Source organism: Dendrobates tinctorius, unplaced genomic scaffold (genome assembly GCF_039654945.1).
Source record: "Dendrobates tinctorius isolate UK_male_01 unplaced genomic scaffold, ASM3965494v1 ptg000199l, whole genome shotgun sequence".
In the NCBI taxonomy this organism is placed as follows: Eukaryota; Metazoa; Chordata; class Amphibia; order Anura; family Dendrobatidae; genus Dendrobates; species Dendrobates tinctorius.
The window spans coordinates 346,200-368,007 of record NW_027361866.1 but is presented as its reverse complement, the minus strand read 5'-3'; positions in this window follow the sequence as shown (position 1 = coordinate 368,007).

The following is a 21,808-nucleotide window of genomic DNA, read 5'->3' as shown; positions in this document are numbered from 1 at the left end:
TCGTCGCCATGGCAACCAATTATGACATCACCGTCGCCATGGCAACCAATTATCACATCATCGCCATGGCAACCAATTATGACATCATCGCCATGGCAACCAATTATGACATCATCATCATCATGGCAACCAATTATGACATCACCGTCGCCATGGCAACCAATTATGACATCACCGTCACCATGGCAACCAATTATGACATCACCGTCGCCATGGCAACCAATTATGACATCACCGTCGCCATGGCAACCAATTATGACATCACCGTCGCCATAGCAACCAATTATGACATCATCGCCATGGCAACCAATTATGACATCACCATCGCCATGGCAACCAATTATGACATCATCGCCATGGCAACGTATTAATGCATCATCGTCACCATGGCAACCAATTATGACATCACCGTCACCATGGCAACCAATTATGACATCACCGTTGCCATGGCAACCAATTATATCACCGTCGCCATGGCAACGTATTAAGGCATCATCGTCTCCATGGCAACCAATTATGACATCATCGTCGCCATAGCAACCAATTATGACATCACCGTCGCCATGGCAACCAATTATGACATCATCGCCATGGCAACAAATTATGACATCACCGTCGCCATGCCAACTTATTAAGGCATCATCGTCGCCATGGCAACCAATTATGACATCATCGCCATGGCAATGTATTAAGGCATCATCGTCGCCATGGCAACCAATTATGACATCACAGTCGCCATGGCAACCAATTATGACATCATCGCCATGGCAATGTATTAAGGCATCATCGTCGCCATGGCAGCCAATTATGACATCACCGTCGCCATGGCAACCAATTATGACATCATCGCCATGGCAACCAATTATGACATCATCGCCATGGCAACCAATTATGACATCATCATCGTCATGGCAACCAATTATCACATCACCGTCGCCATGGCAACCAATTATGACATCACCGTCACCATGGCAACCAATTATGACATCACAGTCGCCATGGCAACATATTAAGGCATCATCGTCGCCATGGCAACGTATTAAGGCATCATCGTCGCCATGGCAACCAATTATGACATCACCGTCACCATGGCAACCAATTATGACATCACCGTCGCCATGGCAAACTATTATGACATCATCGCCATGGCAACCAATTATGACATCATCGCCATGGCAACCAATTATGACCTCACCGTCGCCATGGCAACCTATTATGACATCATCATCGCCATGGCAACCAATTATGACTTCATTGCCATGGCAACGTATTAAGGCATCATCGTCGCCATGCAACCAATTATGACATAATCGCCATGGCAACCAATTATGACATCATCGCCATGGCAACCAATTATGACATCATCATCGTCATGGCAACCAATTATGACATCACCGTCGCCATGGCAACCAATTATGACATCACCGTCACCATGGCAACCAATTATGACATCACCGTCGCCATGGCAAACGAATTATGACATCACCGTCGCCATGGCAACCATTTATAACATCATCGCCATGGCAACGTTTTAAGGCATCATCGTCGCCATGGCAACCAATTATGACATCACCGTCGCCATGGCAACCAATTATGACATCATCACCATGGCAACGTATTAAGGCATCATCGTCGCCATGGCAACCAATTATGACATCACCATCGCCATGGCAACTAATTATGACATCATCGCTATGGCAACCAATTATGACATTACCGTCGCCATGGCAACATATTAAGGCATCATCGCCATGGCAACCAATTATGACATCAGCGTCGCCATGGCAACATATTAAGGCATCATCGCCATGGCAACCAATTATGACATCACCGTCACCATGGCAACCAATTATGACATCACAGTCGCCATGGCAACCAATTATGATATCACCGTCGCCATGGCAACCAATTATGACATCACCGTCGCCATGGCAAACGAATTATGACATCACCGTCGCCATGGCAACCAATTATGACATAATCGCCATGGCAACGTATTAAGGCATCATCATCACCATGGCAACCAATTATGACATCACCATCGCCATGGCAACCAATTATGACATCACCGTCGCCATGGCAACCAATTATATCACCGTCGCCATGGCAAGGTATTAAGGCATCATCGTCTCCATGGCAACCAATTATGACATCACAGTCGTCATGGCAACCTATTATGACATCATCTCCATGGCAACCAATTATGACATCACCGTCGCCATGGCAACCAATTATGATATCATCGCCATGGCAACCAATTATGACCTCACCGTCGCCATGGCAACCTATTATGACATCATCATCGCCATGGCAACCAATTATGACTTCATCGCCATGGTAACGTATTAAGGCATCGTCGTCGTGATGGCAACCAATTATGACATCATCGCCATGGCAACCAATTATGACATCATCGCCATGGCAACCAATTATGACATCATCATTGTCATGGCAACCAATTATGACATCACCGTCGCCATGGCAACCAATTATGACATCACCGTCACCATGGCAACCAATTATGACATCACCGTCGCCATGGCAAACGAATTATGACATCACTGTCGACATGGCAACCAATTATGACATCATCGCCATGGCAACGTATTAAGGCATCATCGTCGCCATGGCAACCAATTATGACATCACCGTCACCATGGCAACCAATTATGACATCATCGCCATGGCAACGTATTAAGGCATCATCGTCGCCATGGCAACCATTTATAACATCATCGCCATGGCAACGTTTTAAGGCATCATCGTCGCCATGGCAACCAATTATGACATCACCATCGCCATGGCAACTAATTATGACATCATCGCTATGGCAACCAATTATGACATTACCGTCGCCATGGCAACATATTAAGGCATCATCGCCATGGCAACCAATTATGACATCAGCGTCGCCATGGCAACATATTAAGGCATCATCGCCATGGCAACCAATTATGACATCACCGTCACCATGGCAACCAATTATGACATCACAGTCGCCATGGCAACCAATTATGATATCACCGTCGCCATGGCAACCAATTATGACATCACCGTCGCCATGGCAAACGAATTATGACATCACTGTCGACATGGCAACCAATTATGACATCATCGCCATGGCAACGTATTAAGGCATCATCGTCGCCATGGCAACCAATTATGACATCACCGTCGCCATGGCAACCAATTATGACATCACCGTCGCCATCGCAACCAATTATAACATCATCGCCATGGCAACCAATTATGACATCACCGTTGCCATGGCAACCAATTATGACATCACCGTCGCCATGGCAACCAATTATGACATAATCGCCATGGCAACGTTTTAAGGCATCATCGTCACCATGGCAACCAATTATGACATCACCGTCGCCATGGCAACCAATTATGACATCACCGTCACCATGGCAACCAATTATGACATCACCATCGCCATGGCAAACGAATTATGACATCACCGTCGCCATGGCAACCATTTATGACATCATCGCCATGGCAACGTTTTAAGGCATCATCGTCGCCATGGCAACCAATTATGACATCACCGTCGCCATGGCAACCAATTATGACATCATCACCATGGCAACGTATTAAGGCATCATCGTCGCCATGGCAACCAATTATGACATCACCGTCGCCATGGCAACCAATTATGACATCATCGCTATGGCAACCAATTATGACATTACCGTCGCCATGGCAACATATTAAGGCATCATCGCCATGGCAACCAATTATGACATCACCGTCGCCATGGCAACATATTAAGGCATCATTGCCATGGCAACCAATTATGACATCACTGTCACCATGGCAACCAATTATGACATCACCGTCGACATGGCAACCAATTATGATATCACCGTCGCCATGGCAAACAATTATGACATCACCGTCGCCATGGCAACATATTAAGGCATCATCGCCATGGCAACCAATTATGACATCACCGTTGCCATGGCAACCAATTATGATATCACCGTCGCCATGGCAACCAATTATGACATCATTGTCGCCATGGCAACCAATTATGACATCACCGTCGCCATGGCAACCAATTATGACATCACCGTCGCCATGGCAACCAATTATGACATCATCGCCATGGCAACGTATTAAGGCATCATAGTCGCCATGGCAACCAATTATGACATCATCGCCATGGCAACGTATTAAGGCATTATCGTCGCCATGGCAACCAATTATGACATCACCGTCACCATGGCAACCAAATATGACATCATCGCCATGGCAACCATTTATGACATCATCGCCATGGCAACCAATTATGACATCATCGTCATGGCAACCAATTATGACATCACCGTCACCATGGCAACCAATTATGACATCACCGTTGCCATGGCAACCAATTATGACATCACCGTCGCCATGGCAACCAATTATGACATCATCGCCATGGCAACCAATTATGACATCACCGTTGCCATGGCAACCAATTATGACATCACCGTCGCCATGGCAACCAATTATGACATAATCGCCATGGCAACGTATTAAGGCATCATCGTCACCATGGCAACCAATTATGACATCACCGTCGCCATGGCAACCAATTATGATATCACCGTCGCCATGGCAACCAATTATATCACCGTCGCCATGGCAAGGTATTAAGGCATCAGCGTCTCCATGGCAACCAATTATGACATCATTGTTGCCATAGCAACCAATTATGACATCACCGTCGCCATGGCAACCAATTATGACATCATCATCGCCATGGCAACAAATTATGACATCACCGTCGCCATGGCAATGTATTAAGGCATCATCGTCACCATGGCAACCAATTATGACATCATCGCCATGGCAACGTATTAAGGCATCATCGTCGCCATGGCAACCAATTATGACATCACCGTCGCCATGGCAACCAATTATGACATCATCGCCATGGCAACGTATTAAGGCATCATCGTCGCCATGGCAACCAATTATGACATCACCGTCGCCATGGCAACGTATTAAGGCTTCATCGTCATCATGGCAACCAATTATGACATCACCGTCGCCATGGCAACCAATTATGACATCATCGCCATGGCAACCAATTATGACATCATCGCCATGGCAACCAATTATGACATCATCATCGTCATGGCAACGAATTATGACATCACCGTCGCCATGGCAGCCAATTATGACATCACCGTCGCCATGGCAACCAATTATGACATCACCGTCACCATGGCAACATATTAAGGCATCATCGTCGCCATGGCAACCAATTATGACATCACCGTCACCATGGCAACCAATTATGACATCACAGTCGTCATGGCAACCTATTATGACATTATCGCCATGGCAACCAATTATGACATCATCACCATGGCAACCAATTATGACCTCACCGTCGCCATGGCAACCTATTATGACATCATCATCGCCATGGCAACCAATTATGACTTCATCGCCATGGCAACATATTAAGGCATCATCGTCGCCATGCAACCAATTATGACATAATCGCCATGGCAACCAATTATGACATCATCGCCATGGCAACCAATTATGACATCATCATGGCAACCAATTATGACATCACCGTCGCCATGGCAACCAATTATGACATCACCGTCACCATGGCAACCAATTATGACATCACCGTTGCCATGGCAAACGAATTATGACATCACCGTCGCCATGGCAACCATTTATGACATCATCGCCATGGCAACGTATTAAGGCATCATCGTCACCATGGCAACCAATTATGACATCACAGTCACCATGGCAACCAATTATGACATCACCGTCGCCATGGCAACCAATTATGACATCATCGCCATGGCAATGTATTAAGGCATCATCGTCGCCATTTCAACCAATTATGACATCACTGTCGCCATGGCAACCAATTATGATATCATCGCCATGGCAACCAATTATGACATTACCGTTTCCATGTCAACCAATTATGACATCACCGTCGCCATGGCAACCAATTATGACATTATCGCCATGGCAACGTATTAAGGCATAATCGTCGCCATGACAACCAATTATGACATCACCGTCGCCATGGCAACGTATTAAGGCATCATCGTCACCATGGCAACCAATTATGACATCACTGTCGCCATGGCAACCAATTATGACATCACCGTCGCCATGGCAACGTATTAAGGCATCATCGTCGCCATGGCAACCAATTATGACATCACCGTCGCCATGGCAACCAATTATGACATCATCGCCATGGCAACCAATTATGACATCACCGTCGCCATGGCAACCAATTTTGACATCACCGTCGCCATGGCAACCAATTATGACATCATCGCCATGGCAACGTATTAAGGCATCATGGTCGCCATGGCAACCAATTATGACATCACCGTCACCATGGCAATGTATTAAGGCATCATCGTCGACATGACAACCAATTATGACATCACCATCGCCATGGCAACGTGTTAAGGCATCATCGTCACCATGGCAACCAATTATGACATCATCATCGTCATATCAACCAATTATGACATCATCGCCATGGCAACCAATTATGACATCATCATCGCCATGGCAACCAATTATGACATCATCATCGCCATGGCAGCCAATTATGACATCTTCATCGCCATGGCAACCAATTATGACATCATCGCCATGGCACCGTATTAAGGCATCATCGTCGCCATGGCAACCAATTATGACATCATCGTCGCCATGGCAACCAATTATGACATCATCGTCGCCATGGCCACCAATTATGACATCACCGTCACCATGGCAACGTATTAAGGCATCATCGTCGCCATGGCAACCAATTATGATATCAACGTCGCCATGGCAACCAATTATGACATCATCGCCATGGCACCGTGTTAAGGCATCATCGTCGCCATGGCAACCAATTATGACATCACAGTCGCCATGGCAACCAATTATGACATCATCGCCATGGCAATGTATTAAGGCATCATCGTCGCCATGGCAGCCAATTATGACATCACCGTCGCCATGGCAACATATTAAGGCATCATTGTCGCCATGGCAACCAATTATGACATCACCGTCGCCATGGCAACCAATTATGACATCATCGCCATGGCAACCAATTATGACATCATCGCCATGGCAACCAATTATGACATCATCATCATCATGGCAACCAATTATCACATCACCGTCGCCATGGCAACCAATTATGACATCACCGTCACCATGGCAACCAATTATGACATCACAGTCGCCATGGCAACATATTAAGGCATCATCGTCGCCATGGCAACATATTAAGACATCATCGTCGCCATGGCAACCAATTATGACATCACCGTCACCATGGCAACCAATTATGACATCACCGTCGCCATGGCAAACTATTATGACATCATCGCCATGGCAACCAATTATGACATCATCGCCATGGCAACCAATTATGACCTCACCGTCGCCATGGCAACCTATTATGACATCATCATCGCCATGGCAACCAATTATGACTTCATTGCCATGGCAACGTATTAAGGCATCATCGTCGCCATGCAACCAATTATGACATAATCGCCATGGCAACCAATTATGACATCATCGCCATGGCAACCAATTATGACATCATCATCGTCATGGCAACCAATTATGACATCACCGTCGCCATGGCAACCAATTATGACATCACCGTCACCATGGCAACCAATTATGACATCACCGTCGCCATGGCAAACGAATTATGACATCACCGTCGCCATGGCAACCATTTATAACATCATCGCCATGGCAACGTTTTAAGGCATCATCGTCGCCATGGCAACCAATTATGACATCACCGTCGCCATGGCAACCAATTATGACATCATCACCATGGCAACGTATTAAGGCATCATCGTCGCCATGGCAACCAATTATGACATCACCATCGCCATGGCAACTAATTATGACATCATCGCTATGGCAACCAATTATGACATTACCGTCGCCATGGCAACATATTAAGGCATCATCGCCATGGCAACCAATTATGACATCAGCGTCGCCATGGCAACATATTAAGGCATCCTTGCCATGGCAACCAATTATGACATCACCGTCACCATGGCAACCAATTATGACATCACAGTCGCCATGGCAACCAATTATGATATCACCGTCGCCATGGCAACCAATTATGACATCACCGTCGCCATGGCAAACGAATTATGACATCACCGTCGCCATGGCAACCAATTATGACATAATCGCCATGGCAACGTATTAAGGCATCATCATCACCATGGCAACCAATTATGACATCACCATCGCCATGGCAACCAATTATGATATCACCGTCGCCATGGCAACCAATTATATCACCGTCGCCATGGCAAGGTATTAAGGCATCATCATCTCCATGGCAACCAATTATGACATCACAGTCGTCATGGCAACCTATTATGACATCATCTCCATGGCAACCAATTATGACATCACCGTCGCCATGGCAACCAATTATGATATCATCGCCTTGGCAACCAATTATGACCTCACCGTCGCCATGGCAACCTATTATGACATCATCATCGCCATGGCAACCAATTATGACTTCATCGCCATGGTAACGTATTAAGGCATCGTCGTCGTGATGGCAACCAATTATGACATCATCGCCATGGCAACCAATTATGACATCATCGCCATGGCAACCAATTATGACATCATCATCGTCATGGCAACCAATTATGACATCACCGTCGCCATGGCAACCAATTATGACATCACCGTCACCATGGCAACCAATTATGACATCACCGTCGCCATGGCAAACGAATTATGACATCACTGTCGACATGGCAACCAATTATGACATCATCGCCATGGCAACGTATTAAGGCATCATCGTCGCCATGGCAACCAATTATGACATCACCGTCGCCATGGCAACCAATTATGACATCACCGTCGCCATGGCAACCAATTATGACATCATCGCCATGGCAACGTATTAAGGCATCATCGTCGCCATGGCAACCATTTATAACATCATCGCCATGGCAACGTTTTAAGGCATCATCGTCGCCATGGCAACCAATTATGACATCACCGTCGCCATGGCAACCAATTATGACATCATCACCATGGCAACGTATTAAGGCATCATCGTCGCCATGGCAACCAATTATGACATCACCATCGCCATGGCAACTAATTATGACATCATCGCTATGGCAACCAATTATGACATTACCGTTGCCATGGCAACATATTAAGGCATCATCGCCATGGCAACCAATTATGACATCAGCGTCGCCATGGCAACATATTAAGGCATCATTGCCATGGCAACCAATTATGACATCACCGTCACCATGGCAACCAATTATGACATCACAGTCGCCATGGCAACCAATTATATCACCGTCGCCATGGCAACCAATTATGACATCACCGTCGCCATGGCAAACGAATTATGACATCACTGTTGACATGGCAACCAATTATGACATCATCGCCATGGCAACGTATTAAGGCATCATCGTCGCCATGGCAACCAATTATGACATCACCGTCGCCATGGGAACCAATTATGACATCACCGTCGCCATGGCAACCAATTATAACATCATCGCCATGGCAACCAATTATGACATCACCGTTGCCATGGCAACCAATTATGACATCACCGTCGCCATGGCAACCAATTATGACATAATCGCCATGGCAACGTTTTAAGGCATCATCGTCACCATGGCAACCAATTATGACATCACCGTCGCCATGGCAACCAATTATGACATCACCGTCACCATGGCAACCAATTATGACATCACCATCGCCATGGCAAACGAATTATGACATCACCGTCGCCATGGCAACCATTTATGACATCATCGCCATGGCAACGTTTTAAGGCATCATCGTCGCCATGGCAACCAATTATGACATCACCGTCGCCATGGCAACCAATTATGACATCATCACCATGGCAACGTATTAAGGCATCATCGTCGCCATGGCAACCAATTATGACATCACCGTCGCCATGGCAACCAATTATGACATCATCGCTATGGCAACCAATTATGACATTACCGTCGCCATGGCAACATATTAAGGCATCATCGCCATGGCAACCAATTATGACATCACCGTCGCCATGGCAACATATTAAGGCATCATCGCCATGGCAACCAATTATGACATCACCGTCACCATGGCAACCAATTATGACATCACCGTCGACATGGCAACCAATTATGATGTCACCGTCGCCATGGCAACCAATTATGACATCACCGTCGCCATGGCAACATATTAAGGCATCATCGCCATGACAACCAATTATGACATCACCGTTGCCATGGCAACCAATTATGATATCACCGTCGCCATGGCAACCAATTATGACATCATTGTCGCCATGGCAACCAATTATGACATCACCGTCGCCATGGCAACCAATTATGACATCACCGTCGCCATGGCAACCAATTATGACATCATCGCCATGGCAACGTATTAAGGCATCATAGTCGCCATGGCAACCAATTATGACATCATCGCCATGGCAACGTATTAAGGCATCATCGTCGCCATGGCAACCAATTATGACATCACCGTCACCATGGCAACCAAATATGACATCATCGCCATGGCAACCATTTATGACATCATCGCCATGGCAACCAATTATGACATCATCATCGTCATGGCAACCAATTATGACATCACCGTCACCATGGCAACCAATTATGACATCACCGTTGCCATGGCAACCAATTATGACATCACCGTCGCCATGGCAACCAATTATGACATCATCGCCATGGCAACCAATTATGACATCACCGTTGCCATGGCAACCAATTATGACATCACCGTCGCCATGGCAACCAATTATGACATAATCGCCATGGCAACGTATTAAGGCATCATCGTCACCATGGCAACCAATTATGACATCACCGTCGCCATGGCAACCAATTATGACATCACCGTCGCCATGGCAGCCAATTATATCACCGTCGCCATGGCAAGGTATTAAGGCATCATCGTCTCCATGGCAACCAATTATGACATCATTGTTGCCATAGCAACCAATTATGACATCACCGTCGCCATGGCAACCAATTATGACATCATCATCGCCACGGAAACAAATTATGACATCACCGTCGCCATGGCAACGTATTAAGGCATCATCGTCACCATGGCAACCAATTATGACATCATCGCCATGGCAACGTATTAAGGCATCATCGTCGCCATGGCAACCAATTATGACATCACCGTCGCCATGGCAACGTATTAAGGCTTCATCGTCATCATGGCAACCAATTATGACATCACCGTCGCCATGGCAACCAATTATGACATCATCGCCATGGCAACCAATTATGACATCATCGCCATGGCAACCAATTATGACATCATCATCGTCATGGCAACGAATTATGACATCACCGTCGCCATGGCAGCCAATTATGACATCACCGTCGCCATGGCAACCAATTATGACATCACCGTCGCCATGGCAACATATTAAGGCATCATCGTCGCCATGGCAACCAATTATGACATCACCGTCACCATGGCAACCAATTATGACATCACAGTCGTCATGGCAACCTATTATGACATTATCGCCATGGCAACCAATTATGACATCATCACCATGGCAACCAATTATGACCTCACCGTCGCCATGGCAACCTATTATGACATCATCATCGCCATGGCAACCAATTATGACTTCATCGCCATGGCAACGTATTAAGGCATCATCGTCGCCATGCAACCAATTATGACATAATCGCCATGGCAACCAATTATGACATCATCGCCATGGCAACCAATTATGACATCATCATGGCAACCAATTATGACATCACCGTCGCCATGGCAACCAATTATGACATCACCGTCACCATGGCAACCAATTATGACATCACCGTTGCCATGGCAAACGAATTATGACATCACCGTCGCCATGGCAACCATTTATGACATCATCGCCATGGCAACGTATTAAGGCATCATCGTCACCATGGCAACCAATTATGACATCACAGTCACCATGGCAACCAATTATGACATCACCGTCGCCATGGCAACCAATTATGACATCATCGCCATGGCAACGTATTAAGGCATCATCGTCGCCATTTCAACCAATTATGACATCACTGTCGCCATGGCAACCAATTATGACATCATCGCCATGGCAACCAATTATGACATTACCGTTTCCATGTCAACCAATTATGACATCACCGTCGCCATGGCAACCAATTATGACATTATCGCCATGGCAACGTATTAAGGCATAATCGTCGCCATGACAACCAATTATGACATCACCGTCGCCATGGCAACGTATTAAGGCATCATCGTCACCATGGCAACCAATTATGACATCACCGTCGCCATGGCAACCAATTATGACATCACCGTCGCCATGGCAACGTATTAAGGCATCATCGTCGCCATGGCAACCAATTATGACATCACCGTCGCCATGGCAACCAATTATGACATCACCGTCGCCATGGCAACGTATTAAGGCATCATCGTCGCCATGGTAACCAATTATGACATCACCGTCGCCATGGCAACCAATTATGACATCATCGCCATGGCAACCAATTATGACATCACCGTCACCATGGCAATGTATTAAGGCATCTTCGTCGACATGACAACCAATTATGACATCACCATCGCCATGGCAACGTGTTAAGGCATCATCGTCACCATGGCAACCAATTATGACATCATCATCGTCATGTCAACCAATTATGACATCATCACCATGGCAACCAATTATGACATCATCATCGCCATGGCAACTAATTATGACATCATCATCGCCATGGCAACGTATTAAGGCATCATCGTCACCATTGCAACCAATTATGACATCACCGTCGCTATGGCAACCAATTATGACATCACCGTCGCCATGGCAATGTATTAAGGCATCATCGTCGCCATGGCAACCAACTATGACATCATTGTCGCCATGGCAACCAATTATGACATCACCGTCGCCATGGCAACCAATTATGACGTCATCGCCATGGCAACGTATTAAGGCATCATCGTCGCCATGGCAACCAATTATGATATCACCGTCGCCATGGCAACCAATTATGACATCACCGTCGCCATGGCAACCAATTATGGCATCACCGTCGCCATGGCAACGTATTAAGGCATCATCGTCGCCTTGGTAACCAATTATGACATCACCGTCGCCATGACAACCAATTATGACATCACCGTCGCCATGGCAACCAATTATGACATCACTGTCGCCATGGGAACCAATTATGACATCACCGTCGCCATGGCAACCAATTATGACATCATCGCCATGGCAACGTATTAAGGCATCATCGTCGCCATGGCAACCAATTATGACATCACCGTCGCCATGGCAACCAATTATGATATCACCATCGCCATGGCAACCAATTATGACATCACCGTTGTCATGGCAACGTATTATGACATCATCGCCATGGCAACCAATTATGACATCATCACCATGGCAACCAATTATGAAGTCACCGTCGCCATGGCAACCTATTATGACATCATCATCGCCATGGCAACCAATTATGACTTCATCGCCATGGCAACGTATTAAGGCATCATCGTCGCCATGCAACCAATTATGACATAATCGCCATGGCAACCAATTGTGACATCATCGCCATGGCAACCAATTATGACATCATCATCATCATGGCAACCAATTATGACATCACCGTCGCCAAGGCAACCAATTATGACATCACCGTCACCATGGCAACCAATTATGACATCACAGTCGCCATGGCAACCTATTATGACATCACCGTCGCCATGGCAACCATTTATGACATCATCACCATGGCAACGTATTAAGGCATCATCGTCGCCATGGCAACCAATTATGACATCACAGTCGCCATGGCAACCAATTATGACATCACCGTCGCCATGGCAACCAATTATGACAACATCGCCATGGCAACGTATTAAGGCATCATCGTCGCCATTTCAACCAATTATGACATCACCGTCGCCATGGCAACCAATTATGACATCACCGTCGCCATGGCAACCAATTATGACATCATCGCCATGGCAACGTGTTAAGGCATCATCGTCGCCATGGCAACCAATTATGACATCACCGTCGCCATGGCAACGTATTAAGGCATCATCGTCGCCATGGCAACCAATTATGACATCACCGTCGCCATGGCAACCAATTATGACATCACCGTCACCATGGCAACGTATTAAGGCATCATCGTCGCCATGGCAAACAATTATGACATCACCGTCGCCATGGAAACCAATTATGACATCACAGTCGCCATGGCAACCAATTATGACATCATCGCCATGGCAACATATTAAGGCATGATCGTTGCCATGGCAACCAATTATGACATCATCGCCATGGCTACCAATTATGACATCATCGCCGTGGCAACAAATTATGACATCATCATCGTCATGGCAACCAATTATGACATCACCGTCGCCATGGCAACCAATTATGACATCACCATCACCATGGCAACCAATTATGACATCACCGTCGCCATGGCAAACGAACTATGACATCACCGTCGCCATGGCAACCAATTATGACATCATCGCCATGGCAACGTATTAAGGCATCATCGTCGCCATGGCAACCAATTATGACATCACCGTCGCCATGGCAACCAATTATGACATCCCAGTCGCCATGGCAACCAATTATGACACCATCGCCATGGCAACGTATTAAGGCATCATTGTCGCCATGGCAACCAATTATGACATCACCGTCGCCATGGCAACCAATTATGACATCATCGCCATGGCAACCAATTATGACATTACCGTCGCCATGTCAGCCAATTATGACATCACCGTCGCCATGGCAACCAATTATGACATCATCTCCATGGCAACGTATTAAGGCATCATCGTTGCCATGGCAACGAATTATGACATCACAGTCGCCATGGCAACGTATTAAGGCATCATCGTCGCCATGGTAACCAATTATGACATCACCATCGCCATGGCAACCAATTATGACATCACTGTCGCCATGGCAACCAATTATGACATCACCGTCGCCATGGCAACCAATTATGACATCATCGCCATGGCAACGTATTAAGGCATCATCGTCGCCATGGCAACCAATTATGACATCACCGTCGCCATGGCAACAAATTATGACATCACCGTCGCCATGGCAACGTATTAAGGCATCATCGTCTCCATGGCAACCAATTATGACATCACCGTCGCCATGGCAACCAATTATGACATCACCGTCGCCATGGCAACCAATTATGACATCACCGTCGCCATGGCAACCAATTATGACATCATCTCCATGGCAACGTATTAAGGCATCATCGTCGCCATGGCAACCAATTATGACATCACCGTCGCCATTGCAACAAATTATGACATCACCGTCGCCATGGCAACGTATTAAGGCATCATCGTCTCCATGGCAACCAATTATGACATCATCGTCGCCATAGCAACCAATTATGACATCACCATCGCCATGGCAACCAATTATGACATCATCGCCTTGGCAACCAATTATGACCTCACCGTCGCCATGGCAACCTATTATGACATCATCATCGCCATGGCAACCAATTATGACTTCATCGCCATGGTAACGTATTAAGGCATCGTCGTCGTGATGGCAACCAATTATGACATCATCGCCATGGCAACCAATTATGACATCATCGCCATGGCAACCAATTATGACATCATCATCGTCATGGCAACCAATTATGACATCACCGTCGCCATGGCAACCAATTATGACATCACCGTCACCATGGCAACCAATTATGACATCACCGTCGCCATGGCAAACGAATTATGACATCACTGTCGACATGGCAACCAATTATGACATCATCGCCATGGCAACGTATTAAGGCATCATCGTCGCCATGGCAACCAATTATGACATCACCGTCGCCATGGCAACCAATTATGACATCACCGTCGCCATGGCAACCAATTATGACATCATCGCCATGGCAACATATTAAGGCATCATCGTCGCCATGGCAACCAATTATGACATCACCGTCGCCATGGCAACCAATTATGACATCATCGCCATGGCAACCAATTATGACATTACCGTCGCCATGGCAACCAATTATGACATCACCGTCGCCATGGCAACCAATTATGACATCATCGCCATGGCAACGTATTAAGGCATCATCGTCGCCATGGCAACCAATTATGACATCACCGTCGCCATGGCAACGTATTAAGGCATCATCGTCGCCTTGGTAACCAATTATGACATCACCGTCGCCATGACAACCAATTATGACATCACCGTCGCCATGGCAACCAATTATGACATCACTGTCGCCATGGGAACCAATTATGTCATCACCGTCGCCATGGCAACCAATTATGACATCATCGCCATGGCAACGTATTAAGGCATCATCGTCGCCATGGCAACCAATTATGACATCACCGTCGCCATGGCAACCAATTATGATATCACCATCGCCATGGCAACCAATTATGACATCACCGTTGTCATGGCAACGTATTATGACATCATCGCCATGGCAACCAATTATGACATCATCGCCATGGCAACCAATTATGACATCATCATCGTCATGGCAACCAATTATGACATCACCGTTGCCATGGCAACCAATTATGACATCACCGTCACCATGGCAACCAATTATGACATCACCGTCGCCATGGCAAACGAATTATGACATCACCGTCGCCATGGCAACCATTTATGACATCATCGCCATGGCAACGTTTTAAGGCATCATCGTCGCCATGGCAACCAATTATGACATCACCGTCACCATGGCAACCAATTATGACATCACCGTCGCCATGGCAACCAATTATGACATCATCGCCATGGCAACGTATTAAGGCATCATCGTCGCCATTTCAACCAATTATGACATCACTGTTGCCATGGCAACCAATTATGACATCATCGCCATGGCAACCAATTATGACATTACCGTTTCCATGTCAACCAATTATGACATCACCGTCGCCATGGCAACCAATTATGACATTATCGCCATGGCAACGTATTAAGGCATAATCGTCGCCATGACAACCAATTATGACATCACCGTCGCCATGGCAACGTATTAAGGCATCATCGTCACCATGGCAACCAATTATGACATCACCGTCGCCATGGCAACCAATTATGACATCACCGTCGCCATGGCAACGTATTAAGGCATCATCGTCGCCATGGCAACCAATTATGACATCACCGTCGCCATGGCAACCAATTATGACATCATTGCCATGGCAACCAATTATGACATCACCGTCGCCATGGCAACCAATTTTGACATCACCGTCGCCATGGCAACCAATTATGACATCATCGCCATGGCAACGTATTAAGGCATCATGGTCGCCATGGCAACCAATTATGACATCATTGTCGCCATGGCAACCAATTATATCACCTTCGCCATGGCAACCAATTATGACATCACCGTCACCATGGCAATGTAATAAGGCATCATCGTCGACATGACAACCAATTATGACATCACCATCGCCATGGCAACGTGTTAAGGCATCATCGTCACCATGGCAACCAATTATGACATCATCATCGTCATTTCAACCAATTATGACATCATCGCCATGGCAACCAATTATGACATCATCATCGCCATGGCAACCAATTATGACATCATCATCGCCATGGCAACCAATTATGACATCTTCATCGCCATGGCAACCAATTATGACATCATCGCCATGGCACCGTATTAAGGCATCATCGTCGCCATGGCAACCAATTATGACATCATCGTCGCCATGGCAACCAATTATGACATCATCGTCGCCATGGCCACCAATTATGACATCACCGTCACCATGGCAACGTTTTAAGGCATCATCGTCGCCATGGCAACCAATTATATCAATGTCGCCATGGCAACCAATTATGACATCACCGTCGCCATGGCAACGTATTAAGGAATCATCGCCATGGCAACCATTTATGACATCACCGTCGCCATGGCAACCAATTATGACATCACCGTCGCCATCGCAACCAATTAAGACATCACCGTCGCCAGTGCAACCAATTATGACATCATCGCCATGGCAACCATTTATGAAATCACCGTCGCCATGGCAACATATTAAAGCATCATCGTCGCCATGGCAACGTATTAAGGCATCATCATCGCCATGGCAACCAATTATAACATAATCGCCATGGCAACCAATTATGACCTCACCGTCGCCATGGCAACCAATTATGACATCATCGCCATGGCAACGTATTAAGGCATCATCGTCGCCATGGCAACCAATTATGACTTCACCGTCGCCATGGCAACCAATTACAACATCACCGTCGCCATGGCAACGTATTAAGGCATCATCGTCGCCATGGCAACCAATTATGATATCACCATTGCCATGGAAACCAGTTATGACATCACCGTCGCCATGGCAACATATTAAGGCATCATCGCCATGGCAACCAATTATGACTTCACTGTCGCCATGGCAACCAATTATGACATCACCGTCGCCATGGCAACATATTAAGGCATCATCGTCGCCATGGCAACCAATTATGATATCACCGTCGACATGGCAACTAATTATGACATCACCGTCGCCATGGCAACATATTAAGGCATCATCGCCATGGCAACCAATTATGACATCACCGTCGCCATGGCAAACAATTATGACATCACCGTCACCATGGCAACCAATTAAGACATCACCATCGCCATGGCAACGTATTAAGGCATCATCGTCGCCATGGCAACCAATTAAGGCATCATCGTCGCCATGGCAACCAATTATGACATCACCGTCGCCATGGCAACGTATTAAGGTATCATCGTCGCCATGGCAACCAATTATGACATCACCGTCGCCATGGCAACCAATTATGACATCATCGCCGTGGCAACCAATTATGACATCATCATCGTCATGGCAACCAATTATGACATCACCGTCGCCATGGCAACCAATTATGACATCACCGTCACCAAGGCAACCAATTATGACATCACCGTCGCCATGGCAAACGAATTATGACATCACCGTCGCCATGGCAACCAATTATGACATCATCGCCATGGCAACGTATTAAGGCATCATATTCGCCATGGCAACCAATTATGACATCACCGTCGCCATGGCAACCAATTATGACATCACCGTCGCCATGGCAACCAATTATGACATCACCGTCGCCATGGCAACCAATTATGATATCACCGTCGCCATGGCAACGTATTAAGGCATCATCATCTCCATGGCAACCAATTATGACATCACCGTCACCATGGCAACCAATTATGACATCATCATCGCCATGGCAACAAATTATGACATCACCATCGCCATGGCAACCAATTATGACATCATTGTCGCCATGGCAACCAATTATGACATCATCGCCATGGCAGCGTATTAAGGCATCATCGTCGCCATGGCAACCAATTATGACATCACCGTCGCCATGGCAACATATTAAGGCATCATCGTCGCCATGGCAACCAATTATGACATCACCGTCGCCATGGCAACCAATTATGACATCATCGCCATGGCAACCAATTATGACATCATCGCCATGGCAACCAATTATGACATCATTATGGCAACCAATTATGACATCACCGTCGCCATGGCAACCAATTATGACATCACCGTCACCATGGCAACCAATTATGACATCACCGTCGCCATGGCAACATATTAAGGCATCATCGTCGCCATGGCAAAGTATTAAGGCATCATCGTCGCCATGACAACCAATTATGACATCACCGTCGCCATGGCAACCAATTATGACATCACCGTCGCCATGGCAAACCATTATGACATCATCGCCATGGCAACCAATTATGACATCATCGCCATGGCAACCAATTATGACCTCACCGTCACCATGGCAACCTATTATGACATCATCATCGCCATGGCAACCAATTATGACTTCATTGCCATGGCAACGTATTAAGGCATCATCGTCGCCATGCAACCAATTATGACATAATCGCCATGGCAACCAATTATGACATCATCGCCATGGCAACCAATTATGACATCATCATCGTCATGGCAACCAATTATGACATCACCGTTGCCATGGCAACCAATTATGACATCACCGTCACCATGGCAACCAATTATGACATCACCGTCGCCATGGCAAACGAATTATGACATCACCGTCGCCCTGGCAACCATTTATGACATCATCGCCATGGCAACGTTTTAAGGCATCATCGTCGCCATGGCAACCAATTATGACATCACCGTCACCATGGCAACCAATTATGACATCACCGTCGCCATGGCAACCAATTATGACATCATCGCCATGGCAACGTATTAAGGCATCATCGTCGCCATTTCAACCAATTATGACATCACTGTTGCCATGGCAACCAATTATGACATCATCGCCATGGCAACCAATTATGACATTACCGTTTCCATGTCAACCAATTATGACATCACCGTCGCCATGGCAACCAATTATGACATTATCGCCATGGCAACGTATTAAGGCATAATCGTCGCCATGACAACCAATTATGACATCACCGTCGCCATGGCAACGTATTAAGGCATCATCGTCACCATGGCAACCAATTATGACATCACCGTCGCCATGGCAACCAATTATGACATCACCGTCGCCATGGCAACGTATTAAGGCATCATCGTCGCCATGGCAACCAATTATGACATCACCGTCGCCATGGCAACCAATTATGACATCATTGCCATGGCAACCAATTATGACATCACCGTCGCCATGGCAACCAATTTTGACATCACCGTCGCCATGGCAACCAATTATGACATCATCGCCATGGCAACGTATTAAGGCATCATGGTCGCCATGGCAACCAATTATGACATCATTGTCGCCATGGCAACCAATTATATCACCTTCGCCATGGCAACCAATTATGACATCACCGTCACCATGGCAATGTAATAAGGCATCATCGTCGACATGACAACCAATTATGACATCACCATCGCCATGGCAACGTGTTAAGGCATCATCGTCACCATGGCAACCAATTATGACATCATCATCGTCATTTCAACCAATTATGACATCATCGCCATGGCAACCAATTATGACATCATCATCGCCATGGCAACCAATTATGACATCATCATCGCCATGGCAACCAATTATGACATCTTCATCGCCATGGCAACCAATTATGACATCATCGCCATGGCACCGTATTAAGGCATCATCGTCGCCATGGCAACCAATTATGACATCATCGTCGCCATGGCAACCAATTATGACATCATCGTCGCCATGGCCACCAATTATGACATCACCGTCACCATGGCAACGTTTTAAGGCATCATCGTCGCCATGGCAACCAATTATATCAATGTCGCCATGGCAACCAATTATGACATCACCGTCGCCATGGCAACGTATTAAGGAATCATCGCCATGGCAACCATTTATGACATCACCGTCGCCATGGCAACCAATTATGACTTCACCATCGCCATCGCAACCAATTAAGACATCACCGTCGCCAGGGCAACGTATTAAGGCATCATCGTCACCATGGCAACCAATTATGACATCATTGTTGCCATAGCAACCAATTATGACATCACCGTCGCCATGGCAACCAATTATGACATCATCATCGCCATGGCAACAAATTATGACATCACCGTCGCCATGGCAACGTATTAAGGCATCATCGTCACCATGGCAACCAATTATGACATCATCGCCATGGCAACG